The 21,114-nt window shown below is 35.6% G+C and overlaps 1 protein-coding gene and 2 long non-coding RNA genes across 3 annotated transcripts in view; 2 read left to right on the top strand and 1 right to left on the bottom strand.

The window, feature by feature from the left end:
- LOC135220852 (leucine-rich repeat and immunoglobulin-like domain-containing nogo receptor-interacting protein 1) overlaps nt 1-21,114 on the top strand; it is a 474,574-nt gene that overhangs the window by 375,694 nt on the left and 77,766 nt on the right.
- LOC135220854 (uncharacterized) overlaps nt 1-21,114 on the top strand; it is a 59,578-nt gene that overhangs the window by 23,426 nt on the left and 15,038 nt on the right. The gene's annotated exons all lie outside the window — the stretch shown is intronic.
- LOC135220853 (uncharacterized) overlaps nt 10,458-21,114 on the bottom strand; it is a 31,309-nt gene continuing 20,652 nt past the window's right edge. The window contains exon 3 of the long non-coding RNA XR_010315803.1: nt 10,458-14,395. This is a non-coding gene — a long non-coding RNA (uncharacterized LOC135220853). The remainder of the gene's footprint in view (nt 14,396-21,114) is intronic.

The following is a 21,114-nucleotide window of genomic DNA, read 5'->3' as shown; positions in this document are numbered from 1 at the left end:
GTGGCTACTTTGATTAACTATTTTCACAACATGAACTTCGAGGGTCTGAAGAAATATACGGGTTGGAAATCTCAGGCAGTATTTAGACGCCACTATCTCAAGAGTTTAGAGGCCCTTAAATTTTCAGCAGTGGCTGCAGGGAGCATCGTCTCCCCCGAGATGACCAAGTCTTAGAACTCTATTTTCTATTCCTCTTTTCGGCTTAAATTTCCCTTGATACTCACTCTTTCCTACCTGCCTCGCTCGTAATCCCTACCTATCTCCCCCTGGTTCCGGGGCTGGTTTGCTTGTCAATCCATTGCCGGACTTGTACATAGTTTATATTTGTCATTTTTGTAATTCCTGACCTGCGGTTTTCCAGAATAGTATGAATCTGGTCATATTGGTTCCTCCTGTCCTACCATTGTATTTTATGGCTTTACATTGGTTATTAAACTTAATTTTAAGAGTACATTTAAGTTAATTTAAGAGTACATTTAAGTTTACTTGTTTCTACATTGGTTATTAAACTTAATCTTAGGAGAACATTAAAGTTTTATTGTTCCTTATATCTTTTGATTTTGTATCTTCCAAGCTTGTATGGCCATTCTCTGATAATATTTCACCGGCCGACACAGGTCGAACCCAGAAAAGGGATTTTGACAAAGGAAAAACCTATTTCTGGGGGAAGACCTGTGTCGCCCGGTGAACCCATCCCTCTCTCTTTTCCTGGTCCCCACCCTGTAACCATCCCAAGCATGGGTGCGTAATCCAGAATGAAGCCACCGGGCGTGAGTTGTAATAGTAGCCAGTGGAAGGTAGATGTGGTAGTCCTTGTACAGGCAGTCCCTGGTTATCAGCGATCTGGTTTTATGGCGCTCGTCTAGCGCCATAAAATCAGTGATTTATGGTGCCATAACAGGCCAAGTTCCGGTTATCGGCACCATAAGGCACTTATGATGCCATAACATACCTAACAGAGGCTCCATAATGGTGCTTATGATGCGGATGACTGGTTAATGGCGCCATAAATCGCAGTTTTGGTTAATGGTGGTTTCCACTTATCGGCAGCCCCTCGGGAATGGAACCCCCATCAATATCCAGGGACTGTCTGTATGTAAGTACTATATTTTTTATCACATTGCTGTGATTCATATACATGCATTAAGCTGCAAATGTCCTTTAATATTCAATTTGCTCTACCTCTGAATCAATATATTTTCATATATGTTAACCAAAGGGGAATTTTTTAGTTAATAATAATGTCGTCCTCTCTTGGATTTGAACCAGCGCTCAGTGGACAGAGGAGAAATCAGGACTTCAGTGATGTTATTGACTCGGCCAGCAACTTATACCTCACTTGTTGGCCAAGTTGATAACGTCACTGAAATCCTGATTTCTCCTCTGTCTGATGAGCGCTGGTTCAAATCCACGAGAGGACAAAATTATCAACTAAAAATTGCCCTTTGGTTAATATATATATAAATATATTATTTCTGAGGATGGGAGAATTGGATATTAAAGGATATTTGTAGCTTAATGCATGTATGTATGCGTGTGAGTGTGTGTAATTTTGCTAAGAAAAGTTTAAAGAAATATTAGAAAAAACATGTATAATCCAAAAAAAGTTACTGCATCTTCAATCTCAGTAAATTTACATAAATATTTTACAATAAATATACTCTGAATTTGCTACTGATTTAATTTCTTATCTATTTTGATACTGTGTTAACATGTATAACTTGGTAAAATTTACGATTGTCTTGTAAAAGAGGCCCACAGGGGTTATAAGTTTCCCTGGCTGGCATGGGGTGCTGCATATGTTTATTTTTTAACCTGGCTCTTAAGGGTTAATGGTACTGGTGCGTGAATCAAGGGCCATAAGTATGGAACTACACAACCTGAACCTCACGTAACCTGGGGACTTCCTGTTTGTATGTATGTGTTGATTTAATTACATAAACATTACAACATACAAATATATATATAATTAATATATATTATGTAGATATATATATATATAGATATATATAACATCATACATACATACTATATTATATATATATATATATATATTATATTATTAGATATTATTATATTATATATTATATATCATACATACATACACACACACACAGTGGACCCCCCGTATTCGCGTCCTCTGGATTCACGGACTCACACATTCGCGGATTTCTCTCGGGAACATTTCCCTGCATTATTCACAGAAAATTTGCATATTCATGGTATTTTTCTATGAGAAATATCCACAGATTCCTGGTTTAATTTATCAATTTCATCATAAAATGCACTTTTTGTGATAAAACTATTAAAAAACCAAGTATTAACATTTTTAGTGGGTTTTTCTTGAGTTTTAACTTACAAAATAGGCTGTTCTCAGCATTTTTATAGGGGTTCCAACTATTCGCGGGTTCTAACTATTCACAGGGGGGCCTGGTACGCATCCCCCGCAAATACGGGCGGCCACTGTACACACACACACACACACAGTCAACCCCCGTATTCGCATTCTCAAAGATTCGCGGACTCACGAACTTGCGGATTTGTGTTTGGGCCATATCTACCCATTATTCACGGGAAATTCGCCTATTTGCTGGTTTTTCGAAGATAAATATTCCCTAATTAGTGTATTTTAGCCCTATAAAAGTAATTCAGCTTGTGCAATAATCGCACAATGATGATCATCGTTGTTCCATCAACAATCATTGTCGAGTAATAATTGCCCAGAGGAAAATCTACCTATTTTAATAAACACAATGGTACCACATTCAGCTTCTGTGTGCCTTGGATTGTACACACGCACTGTCCGTTCCTTTGATTATCCTTCTAAAAAATTAATAAAAATTATTTTGTTAACAACCTTTGCCTACTGTGACCATTTCAGTTTCCTTGAGGGGTTCCTGTCTCTCCTCCCTCCAATCCCAGCCAGCCGTGTGCCTTTTTTGTCAAACAGTTCATAAATTGTATATGGAAAAAATTTGCCTAAAATTTTCCTTCCTATAACATAATGTTCTATTACTTTACACTCTTAATTTAATTTTTGAACACATTACTAATAAGAAAAAATTTGAAAATGGAGGACTTTTTGGGTGGCCTGGAACAAATTATCCTGACTCCATTTATTTCTTGTGGGGATATTTGTTTCATATTTCAAACAAATTGCATTTCGACCAGCCTTCTGGAACGGATTAAGTTTAAAGTCTGAGGTACTACTATATATATATGTGTGTATACACACACACTCACACACACACATATATATATATATATATATATATATATATCCCTATATATCTATTATATATATATATATATATATATATACTATATTAATATATAATATATCCTACACACACCCTATATATATATTCATACATATATGTATAGGTAATTCTTTTTATAACATGACCACTAGTAATTACTACATAAAGAAATGCTTGCTCAGTAGTAATGAAGATCTTTGCCACCATTTTGATCTTATCTTCAGGCAAAGGTTGCACTGTTGAAGGGAGCTCTTTTAATACCGAGGTTAGGTAGTGGCAATTCATCTGGCTTTTGAAGTCCACCTAATTTTCTTTAGAAAATTTTTTGAAGATATGAGAATTCAGGAATGTAAAATCTTTTGTAAATCTTGCTTAATAGGTATAATCTTGTTCCAAGCCATGTAGGGAAATTATGTTCTGCACCAACAGAATACTGTACTGAAGAACTAATCACTTGATCACTTGAAAGGAATCTCATACAAACAGGAGTGATAACATTTTCATTGTTTGACATATTAGTCTAGCCATTTTAATCCAGTAATCAAGATACATCAGAGGGAAGGGAAACAATGTTCACAATCTTGAAACAAAGCCATCAAGGGTAACCTTGAAGGATTCAAGATGCTCAGCCACTTTCAATTCTTTTTGAGCTGTTTTGCCAACATTCTTCAATTCTTTTTGAGCTGTTTTGCCAACATTCACATAAGGAGATATGAAAAGGTCCTCCTCATTCCAGGCGCCACAGTATGATACAAACTGGTCTTTCTGTTAAGGCTTATTTACTGTTACAAAAAAGAACCAAATATAAAACATTAAGGCACCTTATATCAACTCCATTTTGATACCCTTACACATTGCCCATTATAAAGTTGAAACTTTTCACAGTTTAATTGGATATGACTGATATTTACAATATATGTTTATCTGCAATTCCAGCAATATAAAAAACTTAGGCTTCTGGAAATTTCACAAATCTCATGAGAGAGATGAAGAGTAGTATATATCAAGATTTCAAGCATCCATAACAGTGACTAAAGTTTAGAAATATACCTGGCTTTCATTGTCATGTTTTCAGAAACAACTTAGGGCCAATGACATTATATGAGTGGCTAGGAATTTCTTAACAAAAATACACACATCTCCCAATGAAGAAACCATCTCAAAGAGATAACCATGCAACATTATAGTAGGGCTGTTTTTGGTCGCGTAGCACTCAAGGAGTAACCCTCCATGGTGTGCCAGCGTTCTCCATGATGACTAGACTAATATCAAAGAGATATCTTTTAGCCTGGTCTTTAGCTGGGTATTGTGCCGTAATGATAAACACTATTACACATGATAGAGTACAGGCAGTCCCTGGTTATCGGTGGACTCAATTATCAGTGATCCAGTTTTATGGTGCGTGTCTAGTGCAATAACGGGCCAAGTTCCGGTTATTGCCGCCATAAGGCACCAATAATAGAGTTATGGCGCCATAACATAAGTACAGAGGTGCCATATGGTGCTTATGGTGCCATAAAGCGCGAGTTTTGGTTAATATCGGTTTTCACTTATCGGCACACCCTGGGGACTGCCTGTATATGAACTCAAAAACAAGAAAGTATTTTCTCTCATTATCAGTGAGGCTGAGCCCAAGTTTTCGACCATTCAAAATCTAGAAGAAGTGACTAATGTGCATGCGAGTTGGGTTGGTTAAAAGACAATGAACCATTACTCTCCTAGTCAACATTGAGTGAAGACTTCAGGCGAGAGCTCTTCAGTAAAGATCACATTGATACTAAAGTTTTTCATCATGGAAACATCAAAACTTGAAAGTTAAGTGCTTATTTTTAAGCTCAAGTTAAAAATTATTAGATTAAACTGTGCGACAAGAGTTTATTCCTGGTATTAAAGCTGAAAACATATGGTCTCGTGTTTGCTATATGTGAAAAGCACAAAATTTGAAGAATTTGTCATTTTAATCAGAAGTTTTAGCTAATGAAATATTCCACAATTTATTATTAATTTAGATAATCCTTTCAGATAACAATGTCTACAATAGCCTAGGCAGTATCCTACATAAGATGATAGCCTAACAGATTTAGTGAGAATAATTTAGATTATGTAGTGGATTTTGTTTGTAGCCTATAACATTGGATTACAGATCCAAAAAGGTGATTTAAATAACTTGGATTAGGTAGTAACCTAATCTAAGGCAAGTAAAAATGTTAAAAAATCCTTTCATGGTCCTAGGCAACAGCCTAGTTTTACACCAAGGACCCTAAGATTTGATGAACAGGCTTCAGATTTTCCCCTTTATAAAGTCTGTATACTTAAACATGATCTAAATAATCCAGGACTAGGCAGTACCTTATATTAAGTGATTAACTTTGACTAAATATCCTATTATTGGACTAAATCATTAGCCTAGACAAAGTTACCTAGGACTAGATATAAATAGTAACTTGTGCTCGATGGGATGATAGCTTAGCTTTAATGCTACGTACTAAGGTAATTGTGTTTTTATGAACCAATACCTTTTCTTAATCCATACCTTCAAGTGTGAATTAAATAATCCGGATTAGGCCGTATCCTAGATTAAAGTAAGTGATAGATTAGCCATAACAGTAAATTGGATTACTGTTTTAATATAGTAGAGGCAGTCCCTGGTTTACGATGGTTTTGGCTTACGGCATTCTGAGGTTACAACACTTTTCAATCATATTCATAGAAATTATTTCCAATTGTATGATGTATGTTCCAGGGGGGTTATGACACCGATCTGATGGAAGAAATCCCTTTGCTCATAGATCGTAGCCTGGGGCACTGTCAGGTGAGATGAGGCACTCCTTCCTACGCAACTCTCTCTCTCTCCTTCACTACCTCAGCTGATTAGAGCAAATTTTCTTCTTCTGTATGCTAGCGAGATGTTTTGCTTGTCTTTTCCTCTTTGGCATGATGAAATTCTTGCCAAAACAAAGATAAACAGATGTAAAAGCAAGTGAATGTCAGAGGTGAAACTCAAACATGTACCGTTGTGGCGGGATCACAAGCTTAGAGAAAACAAGTAAACTCCCCACAGTTACGTTAATCGTACCAGCTAACAAAATTTCCCACACTCACACTTTCCCCTTTACGTTACCTTTAACCTGCAGGACAATTGGTTCAATGAAATACCAAACACACAACACACAAACAGGTACTCACCTCTGGCTTCTGATACTCAGGGCTAGGCTGTGCTGTCCGCCGGATATAGGGTATAGGCTAGCCGACACACAACCACCGCCGACAACCAAACACAACCCAACCACCTGAGACCCACAACAACTCAATAACCCGACAAATCACTGCAGACGAACACCAACAGCCCGAAAGAACACGACTTACAGAGGCACAACAACCCGCCAAAACCAACACTGCCCCAACCACCACTCACAGACACCGAAAATGCACCACCAACCTCCTCAACCTCACCACAACCAGACAGACATACACACAACAACTTCACAACCCCAAAATCTATCAAATAACAGCAAAACAACTAACCACCAAAGGATAACTGCTGTCAAAACCGACACTAACTTCACCAGATGCCTCACTGCTTATGACTCTCGTAACAGACTTCCACTGACTTTCTACAGAGCGCCACAACAGACATGCTTCCGACCGCCATTTAACCACTCCCATTCATTCTTCCTCCAATCTCTCTCTCTCTCTCTCTCTCTCTCTCTCTCTCTCTCTCTCTCTCTCTCTCTCTCTCACACAACCTTTGGAGATGTTGTCAGATATAAACTATCATTACTCCTCCATACCGTCATGTTTCTGCTCGCACTGAAGGGAGGTAAGCTGAGAACCTTCCATCCTGCAACTCAAGGAATCTCTACAGATACTATTGCTCACAATTTGTTTGACAATAATTATAAAAATTTACAATAACAGAAGAAATATTGCATTTTCTTGTACGGATCAATGTTTTTGGCGTATTGAGTTACGTTTACTAATTTAATTACCCTGTAACTATGAAAGTAAGAGGAATTTTGACAAAATATTTTGTCTATGCATTCTCCATTGCCATACGATGGTCCTTGAATTTTATCATGATTTTGTGTTTTGTGCCCTATACCCCCATATATAGGGGTACCGGCCAGCCCCCTTAAATGTGATCAGCAATACCATGTTATGGACATATTGCATGATTCCAAAAAGGAAATTAAAGAAATAAGTCAGTGATGTGATGTACACTTCAAAGTGTAAAAGTACAGTATCTTGCAACTGAACAAGGAGAGTGGAAACAAATTCTGAGCAAACAAGGTCTCAGATTAGAAATGCAACTAGACCAACAAAATGGCCAGTTCAGACAACGAAACTTTTGATCAAAATATAACAGGCTCCAGCATCCTCCCTTATGATGATACTGATAATACTTGGTGAGATGCATCAAGTGTGCATTTTCTCCCCTGATGTAAGTATCTAACATATTTGCCTGCATATAAGACTCACCTTCACATAAGACTTACCCGATTTTACAAGGATATTTTTGAGAAAAATTTTTTCTTGTATGTCAGCATACATGGGTTTGGACTCTGTATGAAATTTACCATAAATAATTGTTACTTTGTGGGATACTGTACCCTAACTCTTAGCTCCTCTCAGGTCAGCTGTATTGCTTTGTTTATGGTATCTACTCCTTTATGGAGCAACACCTTTGAAAGTGCTTTGTTAATGAATAAAAAAGCAAAACCATAGTAGAAGAGGAAGAAAAAAATAAAATTACTATATTTTGGTGGTTTTGTGTTACCGCAACAGGCCACCAGGGTGGTGATACGATTTTGTTTATATCCACTCATTACAAATGGCTGTTTTTGTTGTATTTAAAGAATAAATAAATGTTTCCTCAAGGAAAATCATTATGCAATGTAAGAAATATCAAGATGGGTTATGCAGGCTTGGGAAGGAGGTACAATGAGATTATGTATTTCCTTTATAAACTAACTGTTGACATAACTACCATAAGTAATTTTTGTATGGCTAGGCTAACTGCCAACGTATCATAGCAATTTTTCGTAAGTTTGTGATAACAGACTGATAATTTGACCTGTTTTTAATATTTTATTATTAATAACACAATTTTCTGAAATAATGTGACTTGTTTTCACTGTTATATTATTATCAACAATTTTTGTTCCTACCCAGTATGTGCACTGTAGGCTAAACCTAAACTAGCCTACGCCGCTCAGTCTCTCATCAGTGATACAGCCGCATTAGATGCAGGACAGTTTCAATGTGTTTTGAAATAAAAAAAAAGTGTGTCTAATATCCTAGCAAATACAGTAATTAATGAGAAAAAATATGATTGAAGTTATACATATGGAGGTTAGGGACAGGACAGCAATCCCTAACACAGAAAGGCACCTAATACCACCTTCGCCAAACACTGAGAAACCTCAAAAGGAAACTGTTCTCTTACCTGGCAATATTGCATTGAAAGGTATTGATAACAACCTTTACCAGGTCAACTGACAATGGAAATATACTCCCATTATGAATAAAACCCAACCTGCTCACCAAGTACCCCAAGCCTTTTGTCTCTTCACCTCTAAAATATTTAACTATGTAAAGGTAGACTTCCAGACCTATGTAGTAGTAACTAGAAAATGAGAGTCAATGGCAGAACTAAAACCATTTGCCACAATCCTCCCAGTTTCAAAATATTCCACCAAGGAATGGGCAATGCTTCAACTTCCTTTTGAAAGGAAAAAGCACCCCTTAGGTGTAGCTAAGCAATTTGGACTCCTGTGAGAAGACTATCAGATGAGACAGCTTCATCAGAATTCCATGCTAGGACCCACCTCCTTAGTATCTTAACCTCTTCCACCTTGCTAGAAATTGCCACCAAATGGCTTCCATTAGAGTCCAAAACAATTTTTGCTCCTGTGGCTAAGAGTTTATTTATAGAGACCCTATGGGAGGCACTCTTTAAGACTTTTTAGACTTGCAGACTCTATCAAGGAAAACAACAGCCTCATTAGAATGGGCGTTGGACAACCACTCTTTTCAGACAATAGCCAACCTGCTTCCACAACCAGAAGTGGACCTGTTTGCCACATATGAGAATCACAAACTCCCAGTCTATGCATCTCCAAACGGACAGTCAAGCAACACCAAGAGATGCCTTCCTACAAGACTGGAACAAGTGAAGGACGATATATCTTTTCCCTTCATTGTCCCAGATTGCAAAGGTTTTGAGCAAACTCTTAACTATTAAAGGCACAGCTTACTGAATAGCCCAAATTAGCCAAACAGGCATTGGTTCCTATTAGTACTTCAACAACAGGCAAAAAGATAAATTCAATTACCATCTGCTATCTTATCTCAGAAAGTAGGAGGGAAAGTTGTTTACACATCATCCTTTCTGAGCCAAGACCTTCACGTATGGATTTTTCAAATATCTACCGTGAATATTACTCACCCAACATTCCTAGGTAGTACCTACATAATGCAAAAATTATGGACATCTATCTGGTGATACCAGTCTGTATGGAAGCTATAGTTAGATTATATCAATACTGAGCGCATATAGTTAGATTATATTTATACTGAGAGCCCAGTCAAGATTTCTATAGGAACTTTTTAATTTTTGTATATACCTTTTTGAAGACAAACGTCTTGTGGTTACAACATACAAGGCAGCAGTGATGGAACACTTGCTTTATGGATTCCGGATTGACTCTAGTATATTAGTTTTCACTTCCTGTCTGTGGTCTTTTACCCTACAAAGACCCACTCCAGAAAGACTTCCAATTACTTGGTCCCTGAACAAGGTACCTAGACCAAGGTACTTAGACTTTTATGTACCCCTCAATTCAATGGACCCAATACAACCGCAACTGACATACTACGAAAGACGATCTTCCTGATTGCACTAACATCAGAAGCCCACATTTGTGAACTGGGTTCTCTTAGATGGAGATGATATATCGCACCAACTACTGATGATCAATTATTATTGGCCCCGACCCATCATTCCTGGCCAAGAATGAGGATCCTTTAAGAAGGAAATCTATTCTAATAAGAAAACTCAATTTAGCAGGCAAAACATTATGCCCAGATCAAACAGTTAAGGTTTACCTAGAGCATCATGGCATACATCCCAGAAGGTCTGATTTTCCTGCACCCTAGCACGAATAAACCACTCTCTCTACAAGGGCTAAGAATAATGTTAGTATCCCTCATTGGAGAAGGTAAGTACGTTGTTGGCTTTCTTCAGAAATGTCTCTTTCGAAGAGTTCTCCAAATGTACAGGGTGGTCAGCACAGACAGTACCAGCACAAACAGTATGTATTCTTAAAACATTACTGCTATGAGCTCAAACAAATTCAACTACACTGTGTAGTAATAGTAGGTGGTATGGTTAGCCCTAACTCCATAGGCACTAAAAAGGAACACCAGGGGTCTTCCTAATGGTTGGGTATGCTGACTATTGCTGGGGAAGGTGCGACAAGAGTCATTATAGAGCTTCACCCTACAAACATAAGTTCTTGTTTAGTTTATTGGTTTTTGTTACCAAACTTGTGGCTTGACCTTAGGCCAGAAATGTTTTAGTTTTTGTCTCTGGGTTGTTAGGATAAAATTTTTTTTAAAGCTTAAGCCTTTGGTCACCTGTCAATTTTCTTTATAATGCTCCTTTGAGGACGAAAAAAGCGACTATGTTGAGTCCTCAAAACCCTGCACTTTTCTGATGAAAAAGCATGGGATTTGGGTGAAGGATCATCTTACATTTACCAAAAGAGTAATGGTCCATGGTCTTTTAACCAGCCCGGTCACAAACAAGATGGCTGACTCGCATTAGTCACTTCATCTTCCAGATTTTGACGTGGGGAAAACTGGGGTCGGCCTCTATCACCTCATAGTGTTTATCATTACAGCACAATACCTGACTACAAGACCATGCTAAAAGATATTTCTTTGATATTAGTCTAGTCACCATGGAGAGCACTAGCACACCATGGAGGGTAACTCCTTTGAGGAATTAACAGCGACTACCAAAAATAGGCTTTTCATTCCTCAAAACCTGCTTATTATGTTTGTTGCTGTTACTAGCCTATATGTATTTGTTATTACCCAATGTAAATTTTACAGGTTGCACACAACCTTGTGATCATGCAAATGGATTTTGAGTTTACCCAAAAACAGTTTGGCTTGAGCTGAAGGAATTCGACAAGGAACCTTTAGTACTAGTAATTGTGCCAATGCAAACATATCAATCAACAGTGTAACAAAGTCTGGGGTTGTACTGAGGGGGTTTATCATCCAATTATCTTTGAGTGATATTCCCAAATGAGGGATATCAGTATTAGCAGTTTAAGAAAAAAGTTTCAAAACAATGAATGGCTTCCAGTGTTTCAACTATTCTTCATGGAATTTGTTGTTTTAATCAGTGGTAGAGCAGAAGTCTATTGCATATAAATATTCCTTCTTCAGTAAATCTCTTATAATGACATTCTATGACCACTCATATGGCACTTAAAATTCTTCACAATAAATCCAATAGATTGTGTCAATATCTTGTTGATAGTGAGTGGTGTGGCAGGTAGGGTCTCTTCACTTTTCATTCTTTGGACATCATATTTTAGGGTAACTGCTCAATCTTTAGGGTAACTGCCATGTGCATGTTTTATCTTGTTACTAATTCAAGTAAGAGGTCTTGATGAATAAATACAGTATAAGCACTGATGAAAATTATAAAATGGACATTCTTGCTTATCCAATGTATTTGTGTTATAACAAATTTAGTGGTACACATATTAAGTACAGTATTTAGTGTAGTGAGTGTATGAACTTTGTTGGAAATATCCTCTACCCATAAAGTTATCCAATAACAGTGATATTAAACAAAATCTGAATTATCGAGAGATCCTGAGTATACAGTAGTATAAGGAGGCACAGGTGTCAGAATGTCAAAACACTTCCTTAAAGATGATTTCATGTTTAGTAAATGTTTATCACACTCACAAATTTATAGCAACAGTGAATGACAGGGAGAATAAGACAGTCTTGTGATAAGAAAAAAATATGGAAACTTCACTTTTGTTGAATACATGTAAAGGATTTTTAAAACTTAAGCTTCTGTATTTATTTATAATACACGAGTTTTAGTTTTCTTTAAAAGAAAACTATTGAGATGGCTATTTATCTGTCCATCCGTACTTTTTCTGTCCGCCCTCAGATCTTAAAAACTACTGCGGCTAGAGGGCTGTAAATTGGTATGTTGATCATCCACCCAATCATCAAACATACAAATTGCAGACCACTTACCTTAGTAGTTGTGATTTTATTTAAGGTTAAAATTAGTCATGATCGTGTGTCTGGCACCATAGAGGCAATCACTGAGCCATAGCTGAAAGTTTCATGGGCCACTGCTGAGAGTTTTATGGGCCATGGGTGGGTTTCATACAGCATTATAGCACGCCATACAGGAAACTCAATTGTGCTGAAGAAATTTAGGTGCATTTCTTGTTTATTTATCATATCATAGGCATTCTTCTTTTATCTTATGAATCATAGGCAAGAAATAAACAGTAGTGATAAGTATATCTTAGTTTAACCAGACCACTGAGCTGATTAACAGCTCTCCTAGGGCTGGCCTGAAGGATTAGATATTTTTTACTTGGCTAGGAACCAAAAAATTTCGTAGCAACGGGACCTACAGCTTATTGTGGGATCCGAACCACATTATATCGAGAAAATTTCTATCACCAGAAATAAATTTCTCTGATTCCGTGTTGGCCGAATGGAGAATTGAACTTCGGACCACCAAATTGGCAGGCGAGCACGAAAACCACCCGTCCAACAAGGAAGTAGAGTAGTGATAAACTCACTCACTGTTTCTGCTTGATTTTTAGGCCTCATCATGACTTAAAGTTTGTTGCTAATTTCATTCCCATAAAATACCTACTCTCAGAAATTCTTATTTCTATATTAGGTGTTAAAGATGAATTCAATGAAGGCAAAACATAATACAGCTGGACTGTATAGTTATAAAATTTTCAAGTTTTTTGTGCCAAACTTCTTATCAACAGTTTTTCATTAAAGCAATTGAGTTTCTAGTTTGTGAACTGAATTATTACCTACCAATTTAGTTATACATATTAAAAAAGGTCCTGGTCCTTTGGAGGGGACATTATTTATGAAAATCTCCATTCACCTCATCAATTAAAGCATGCCAATATTTTTGAAAATCTCTTAAATGTATAGAGAAGGCAATGTACAGTTGCATGATTTTTATTTGGCATGGCATGAGGCTAATTAATTATGGCTTGCTGATAAAATAATGCTCTAAGTTATTTTCTAGCAATACAATTCTGAACCCCAAGGGAACTTTTTAGATATAATAAAAGGCTACCAAATTCATGTCTCACCTACCACCTTGTAATCCTTTTTCCTTCTGCAGTCTCCTGCTTACCTACCAGGTGCTGAATGTTTTAGAAATGTAGACTTGCAGCTTTATCATCATATAAAGATGCAGAGTTACTTCCTTAGCATATTTTCCAGTTTATTAAGGTTTTCTTTAAACTCCAACTCAAAATTAAAATTTCTGACTAAATAACCAAACAGAACAAAATCTGTGGTCCCTGAAAAGAAATATGCTTATACTAACTGTCATAGTTAGCATTATACAAAGCAAAATTTACAGTTTTAAAGAGTGGAGTTTCAAATATTTGTTTATGAAGCATGTGTACTAGTACTTCACAAGATGGAAGGTGAAGTCAACTGAACAACATAAACATTGATGACAACATCCTTAACCTGTACAGTACAACGTATGACTTGTAAAATTTAACACATTGTTCCTCCAAGCTGGATGTTAGGTCACCAAAATGGGAAGATAAGGAGAAAGAAGATAGCATTATTTATGGAGATGGTGCTTGCACTTGCAGTTGCAGATGATGCCTTTGAGGGATCTTGGTTACTAGGGAGTTGAAGCTCTTGAGATGCAGGGCATCGTGGGAGATTTTCCTGATCCACTGTGGTTATAGCCTTACCATGAAGAACAAAAGGTGAAACACAGTAGTTATGCCGTATAAAAAGAGAATTATTTTTGGCTAGTGGAGATTCCAGCACCCACCATAACTGACAAGAACAGGGCACATAATTACCTGTAGACAAATAAAGTATAAATTAGTATGAACCATATACCAAATATTTTTGGTAAGCCTCCTACCACTATGACTGTCACTATTCAATAATATAAAGCTTAATACTGTAAAATACGTAAAATGAGGAAACAAAGAATTTATGAAATATATTCTTTCCAGACAGATACAGTGGTACCTCTGTTTTTGTACATAATCTGTTCCAGAACCTTCCACGAAATCCGAAACATACAAAAACCGAAACATTATAAGGAGAGGAGGGGAGAGGGAGGAGGAGAGGTTTGTTCGGAAGGGGAATCTCCCTCCAGAAGGATTTCAGGTATCAAAGACCTATTCTGGGGTTACTTCTCTCTGTTTTTTACTAGCACTATCTGAGGTAACTTCCCCTCTTCATTTTTTACTGGCACTAGGACCAACTTCAGAGTTGCTGGACCTCTGTCTCATAACAAAACTGTCCAGAGACATTTGTTTCTGTTGTTTCTTTAAAATTTGCCTAAATTTCAACACAGCATTGTCACTAAATGTTTATGTTGGAGACACGAATTACAACTTCTATGTTGGGATGATAATTCTCCACAAATTTTTTTTTACATCATTCCACTTTGCAAACATGTCCTTAATCTCTGAAGTAGGCACATTATGTATGCCCATTCATTTCCTAAATTTTTAAAACCAGCCTCTGCTGTGGCCTTAAATTCACTAACAGCAGTGCTTGTTGTAGGCATTTTCTCACTGAGATCAGCATGCAACTTCCTCCAACGCTTTGCTGCGAGTTCTTTTTTAAATTTTATACAGGCAGTCCCTGGTTATTGGCAGGGGTACTGTTCCCGAGGGGGTGCAGATAAGCAAAAACTGCCATTACCTGAAACCCAGTGATTTATGGCGCCGTTAACTGGTTATCGGCGCCATAAGCACCATTATGGTACCTCTGTTAGGTATGCTATGGAGCCAATAACCAGAACCCGGCCTGTTATGTTGCCATAAAATGCCAATTTTATGACGCTAGATGAGCACCATAAAACCTGACTGCCGATAACCAGGGACTACCTGTATAGTGTTTCTCATCTTTTTTACTGAAGGGCTAGTATTTGGAACTTTCTTTGGCCCTATGATTGCTTATTTTGCAGTTGCACTTGAATAAAAAAGCACGAAAAGCACAAAAACAATAATCACAAAACCAGAATGGCTCACAAAAGAAGCTGGGATGCTCTGTTTGGGTGCTTGATACGGGGCCTAGTCACACGCTGGGCCCTGGATGGAGCATTTCCAAGTGTACGAAAACCGAGAAAACATAAAATGATTGAGACAATTCTGTAGAAAAAAGTACAAAAATCAAAATGTATGAAAACTGAAGAGTATGAACTAAGGTTTGACTTTATACTGTACTCACATAAATATATATATATATATATATATATATATATATATATATATATATATATATATATATATATATATATATATATATTGTGACACTGGTTACTACACTTATCATTCATTAATTGTTACCTCACAACAGCCAGACACCTGAACCTTCATCAAAGGTACTAAACGACTGAATACTCTAAAGGCAACAGCGATCCCTTAAACAACTTACCAGTATTTCAGAAAATCAGACTTAGTTCATTAAAACAGGTGTGAGGTAATCTTGTAAATAATTAAATTAATTAAAGGGTATCACTCCCTCAACAACTTTAAAAGTTTAAGTATTTCCCAGATTTCAGAAGTCTAAGTACTTCCCTGGTTCTAAGACATTTCAAGTAAATTGAAGGAAAACAGCTCAATTACCACTCTGTTTCTACCTAACATAAATATAATCATATTTATACCAGTGTAAAAGAAAACACTTACAAAAATTTAAACACAAAAATTTATTATCAAACTCAAAATTTATAAGTGAAATTCACAATATCAGGGAAAATTACTGTTACTTGAAAACAAAGCAAAATTTAATTAATTCTTGAATTAATTAAAATTACATCAAAATTAATTTATCACAAAATTCAATCAAAATTCAATAGTGTTAGGTAATAATTTACATTTGAAAATTAATTCAAAAGTACTAAACAATAATAAAACTTGAAAAGAATTCTAAGTTAATGCAAATTAAATCACAAGTGTTAAACTCAATCAAATGTGCAACGATTAATTAATGAAAACAACCAAGTTAACCCTTAAACGCCTATTGGACGTATTTTACGTCGACGAAAATTGTCTGTCGTGTGTTTAACTGACGTAAAATATGTAGACTCAAAAAAGTTCTTTTGAATATTTGTGGAAAAATAGTTATAGGCCTACTAGGCGAAAAATTTTAAATCACGCGCCTTGAGGGATGCTGGGAGTTCACAGATCAAGGTGTTGTTTTGTTTACAGGCGTTACCCAGGCGCGCATGCGCGAATTTCTTTCTTCTTGCACTAAAAGGCATCAGCGCCACATCTCTGAAATTATTTTGTCACTTTGTCGTAATTTTTACACCATTTTATATTAGCCGTTACATAAGAGTTTTATATATAAAAATGTGCGCAATTTCATGTAGAATACAACCAAAAACAACCCATGGTTGTAGCTTTTATCAGTTTTGAAATATCTTTATATAAATCACAATAAGTGCCAAAATTTCAACCTTCAGTCAAATTTGACTCGACCGAAATGGTCGAAAAACACAATTGTAAGCTAAAATTCTTACATTCTAGTAATATTCAATCATTTTCCTTCATTTTGCAACAAATTGGAAGTCTCTAGCACAATAATTCGATTTATGGTGAATTTTTGAAAAAACCTTTTTCATTACGTCCGCGCGGTAACTCTGCCGAAAAAATCAGAAATTCTTTCGTCAGATTGTCGTAATGTGTGCACCGTTTTATATTAGCCGTTACATAAATTTTTATATATGAAAATGTGCACAATTTCATGTAGACTATAACAAAAAACAACCCATGCTTGTAGCCTTTATCAGTTTTGAAATATTTTCATATAGTAATTCACAATAAGTGCCAAAATTTCAACCTTCAGTCAAATTTGACTCGAACGAAATGGTCGAAAAACGCAATTCTAAGCTAAAATTCTTACATTCTAGTAATATTCAATCCTTTACCTTCATTTTGCAACAAATTGGAAGTCTCTAGCATAATAATTCGATTTATGGTGAATTTTTGAAAAAACCTTTTTCCTCACGTCTGTGCCATAACTCTGCCAAAAAATCATAAATTCTTTCGTCCGATTGTCGTAATGTTTGCACCGTTTTATATTAGCCATTACATAAAGTTTTATGTATGAAAATGTGCGGAATTTCATGTAGAATGCAACTAAAAACAACCCATGGTTGTTGCTTTTATCAGTTTTGAAATATTTTCATATAAATCACAATAAGTGCCAAAATTTCAACCTTCGGTCAATTTTGACTCGACCGAAATGGTCGAAAAACGATATTGTAAGCTAAAAATCTTGCATTCTAGTAATATTCAATCATTTACCTTCATTTTGCAAGAAATTAGAAGTCTCTAGAACAATAATTCGATTTATGGTGAATTTTTTAAAAAACCTTTTTCCTTATGTCCGCCCGGTAACTCTGCCAAAAAATAAGAAATTCTTTCGTCAGATTGTCGTAATGTTTGCACCGTTTTATATTAGCCGTTACATAAATTTTTATATATGAAAATGTGCGCAATTTCATGTAGAATACAGCCAAAAAAACCCATGGTTGTAGCTTTTATCAGTTTTGAAATATTTTCATATAAATCATGATACGTGCCAAAATTTCAACCATCTGTCAACTTTGACTCGACCGAAATGGTCGAAAAACGCAATTCTAAGCTAAAACTCTTACATTCTAGTAATATTCAATCATTTACCTTAATTTTTGAATAAATTGGAAGTCTCTAGCACAATAATTCGATTTATGGTGAATTTTTGAAAAAAACTTCCTTACGTCCGCTCAGTAACCCTGCTGAAAAAATCAGAAATTCTTTCGTCAGATTGTCGTAATGTTTGCACCATTTTATGTTAACCGTTACATAAAGTTTTATATATAGAAATGTGTGCAATTTCATGTAAAATACAACTAAAAACAACCCATGGTTGTAGCTTTTATAAGTTTTGAAATATTTTCATATAAATCACGATAATTGCCAAAATTTCGACATTTGGTCAACTTTGACTCGACCGAAATGGTCGAAGAACGCAATTGTAAGCTAAAACTCTTACATTCTAGTAATATTCAATCATTTACCTTAATTTTGCAACAAATTGGAAGTCTCTAGCACAATATTTCTATTTATGATGAATTTTTTACAAACTTTTTCCTTTCATCCGCGTGGTAACTGCCAAAAACATCAGAAATTCTTTCGTCAGATTGTCGTAATGTTTCTACCATTTTATATCAGACATTACATAAAGTTTTGTATATGAAAATGTGCGAAATTTCATGTAGAATACAACAAAAAACCCATGGTTGTAGCTTTTATCAGTTTTGAAATATTTTCATATAAATTATGATAAGTGCCAAAATTTCAACTTTCGGTCAACTTTGACTCAACCAAAAGGGTCGAAAAATGCAATTGTAAGCTAAAACTCTTACGTTCTAGTAATATTCAATCATTTACCTTCATTTTGCAACAAATTGGAAGGCTAGCACAATAATTCGATTTATGGTGAATTTTTGAAAATTCCTTTTTCCTTACGTCTGCGCCGTAACTCTGCCGAAAAAATCAGAAATTCTTTCGTCAGATTGTCGTAATGTTTGCACCGTTTTACATTACCCGTTACATAAAGTTTTATATATGAAAATGTGAGCAATTTCATGTAGAATACAACTAAAAACAAACCATGGTTGTAGCTTTTATCAGTTTTGAAATATTTTCATATAAATCACGATAAGGGCCAAAATTTCAACTTTCAGTCAACTTTGACTCGACCGAAATGGTCGAAAATCGCAATTGTAAGCTAAAACTCTTGCATTCTAGTAATATTCAATCATTTACCTTCATTTTGCAACAAATCGGAAGTATCTAGCACAATAATTCGATTTATGGTGAATTTAAAAAAAAAACTTTTCACTATGTCCGCGCAGTAACACCGCCGAAAAAATCCGAAATTCTTTTGTCAGATTGTTGCAATATAAACGGTGCAAGTATTACGACAATCTGACAAAAGAATTTCTGATTTTTTTCGGCAGAGTTACCGCGCGGACGTATGGAAAAAGGTTTTTTTTGTTAAAAAATTCAATATAAATCAAAATATTGTGCTAGAGACTTCCAATTCGTTGCAAAATAAAGGTAAATAATTGAATATTACTAGAATGTAAGAGCTTTTAGCTTACAATTGCGTTTTTCGACCATTTCGGTCGAGTCAAAGTTGACCAAAGGTTGAAATTTTGGCACTTATCATGATTTATATGAAAATATTTCAAAACTGATAAAAGCAATCATGTGTTGTTTTTGGTTGTATTCTACATGAAATTCCGCACATTTTCATATATAAAACTTTATGTAATGGCTAATATAAAACGGTGCAAACATTACGACAAACTGATGAAAGAATTTCTGATTTTTTCGGCAGTTACCTCGCAGACGTAAGGAAAATGTTTTTTTCAAAAATTCACCATAAATCAAAATATTGTGCTAGAGACTTCCAATTTGTTGAAAAATGAAGGCAAATGATTGAATATTACTAGAATGTAAGAGTTTTAGCTTACAATATCGTTTTTCGACCATTTCGGTCGAGTCAATGTTGACCAAAGGTTGAAATTATGGCACTTATTATGATTTATATAAAAATATTTCAAAACTGATAAAAGCTACAACCATGTGTTGTATTTTGTTGTATTATACAGGAAAATGCGCTCATTTTCATATATAAAACATTATGTAATGGCTAATATAAAACGGTGCAAACATTACAACAATCTGATGAAAGAATTTCTGATTTTTTCAGCAGAGTTACCGAGCGAACGTAAGGAAAATGTTTTTTTTTTTTAAATTCACCATAAATCGAAATAATGTGCTAGAGACTTCCAATTTGTTGCAAAATGAAGGTAAATGATTGAACATTACTAGAATGTAAGCATTTTAGCTTAGAATTTCGTTTTTCGACCATTTCAGTCGAGTCAAAGTTGACCAAAGGTTGAAATTTTGGCACATCGTGATTTATATGAAACTATTTCAAAACTTCATGGGTTGTTTTTTGTTGTATTCTACATGAAATTGCGCACATTTTCATATGTAACACTTTATGTAACGGCTAATATAAAATGGTGCAAACATTACGACAAAGTGACAAAATAATTTCTGAGATGGGTCGCTCAAGCTTTTTAGTGCAAGAAGAAAGAAATTCGCGCATGCACGCCTGATTCAACATTTTTTGCCAAGTAGGCCTACAATTATTTTTCCGCGAATATTTAAAAAACTTTTTAGCATCAACGTATTTAACGTCAATTAAGCATCCGACAGAGGGTTAATAATAATAATACTATCAACAGATTCTGCAGATGACACTTAATAATTGCAAAAATATAGAGTAAGTATACTTTACACAACATCCCTGTGTGAAGGAAGATAACACCTTTTATGGAACAGACACCTCATTATCCCATCTTTCCCACATTTTAGTTCATGTCTCACTGCTTAGGATGCTTTGAATAAGTGAATTGCTGCTGTTTCTTAGTCAGGTGGTTACATTGGACATTGTTTATCTAACAATGATTTTTAAATTTTCTATAAACATC

Source organism: Macrobrachium nipponense, chromosome 2 (genome assembly GCF_015104395.2).
Source record: "Macrobrachium nipponense isolate FS-2020 chromosome 2, ASM1510439v2, whole genome shotgun sequence".
NCBI lineage: Eukaryota > Metazoa > Arthropoda > Malacostraca > Decapoda > Palaemonidae > Macrobrachium > Macrobrachium nipponense.
The sequence above is the reverse complement of the archived record's forward strand: the minus strand, read 5'-3'. Positions and strand labels throughout refer to the sequence as shown.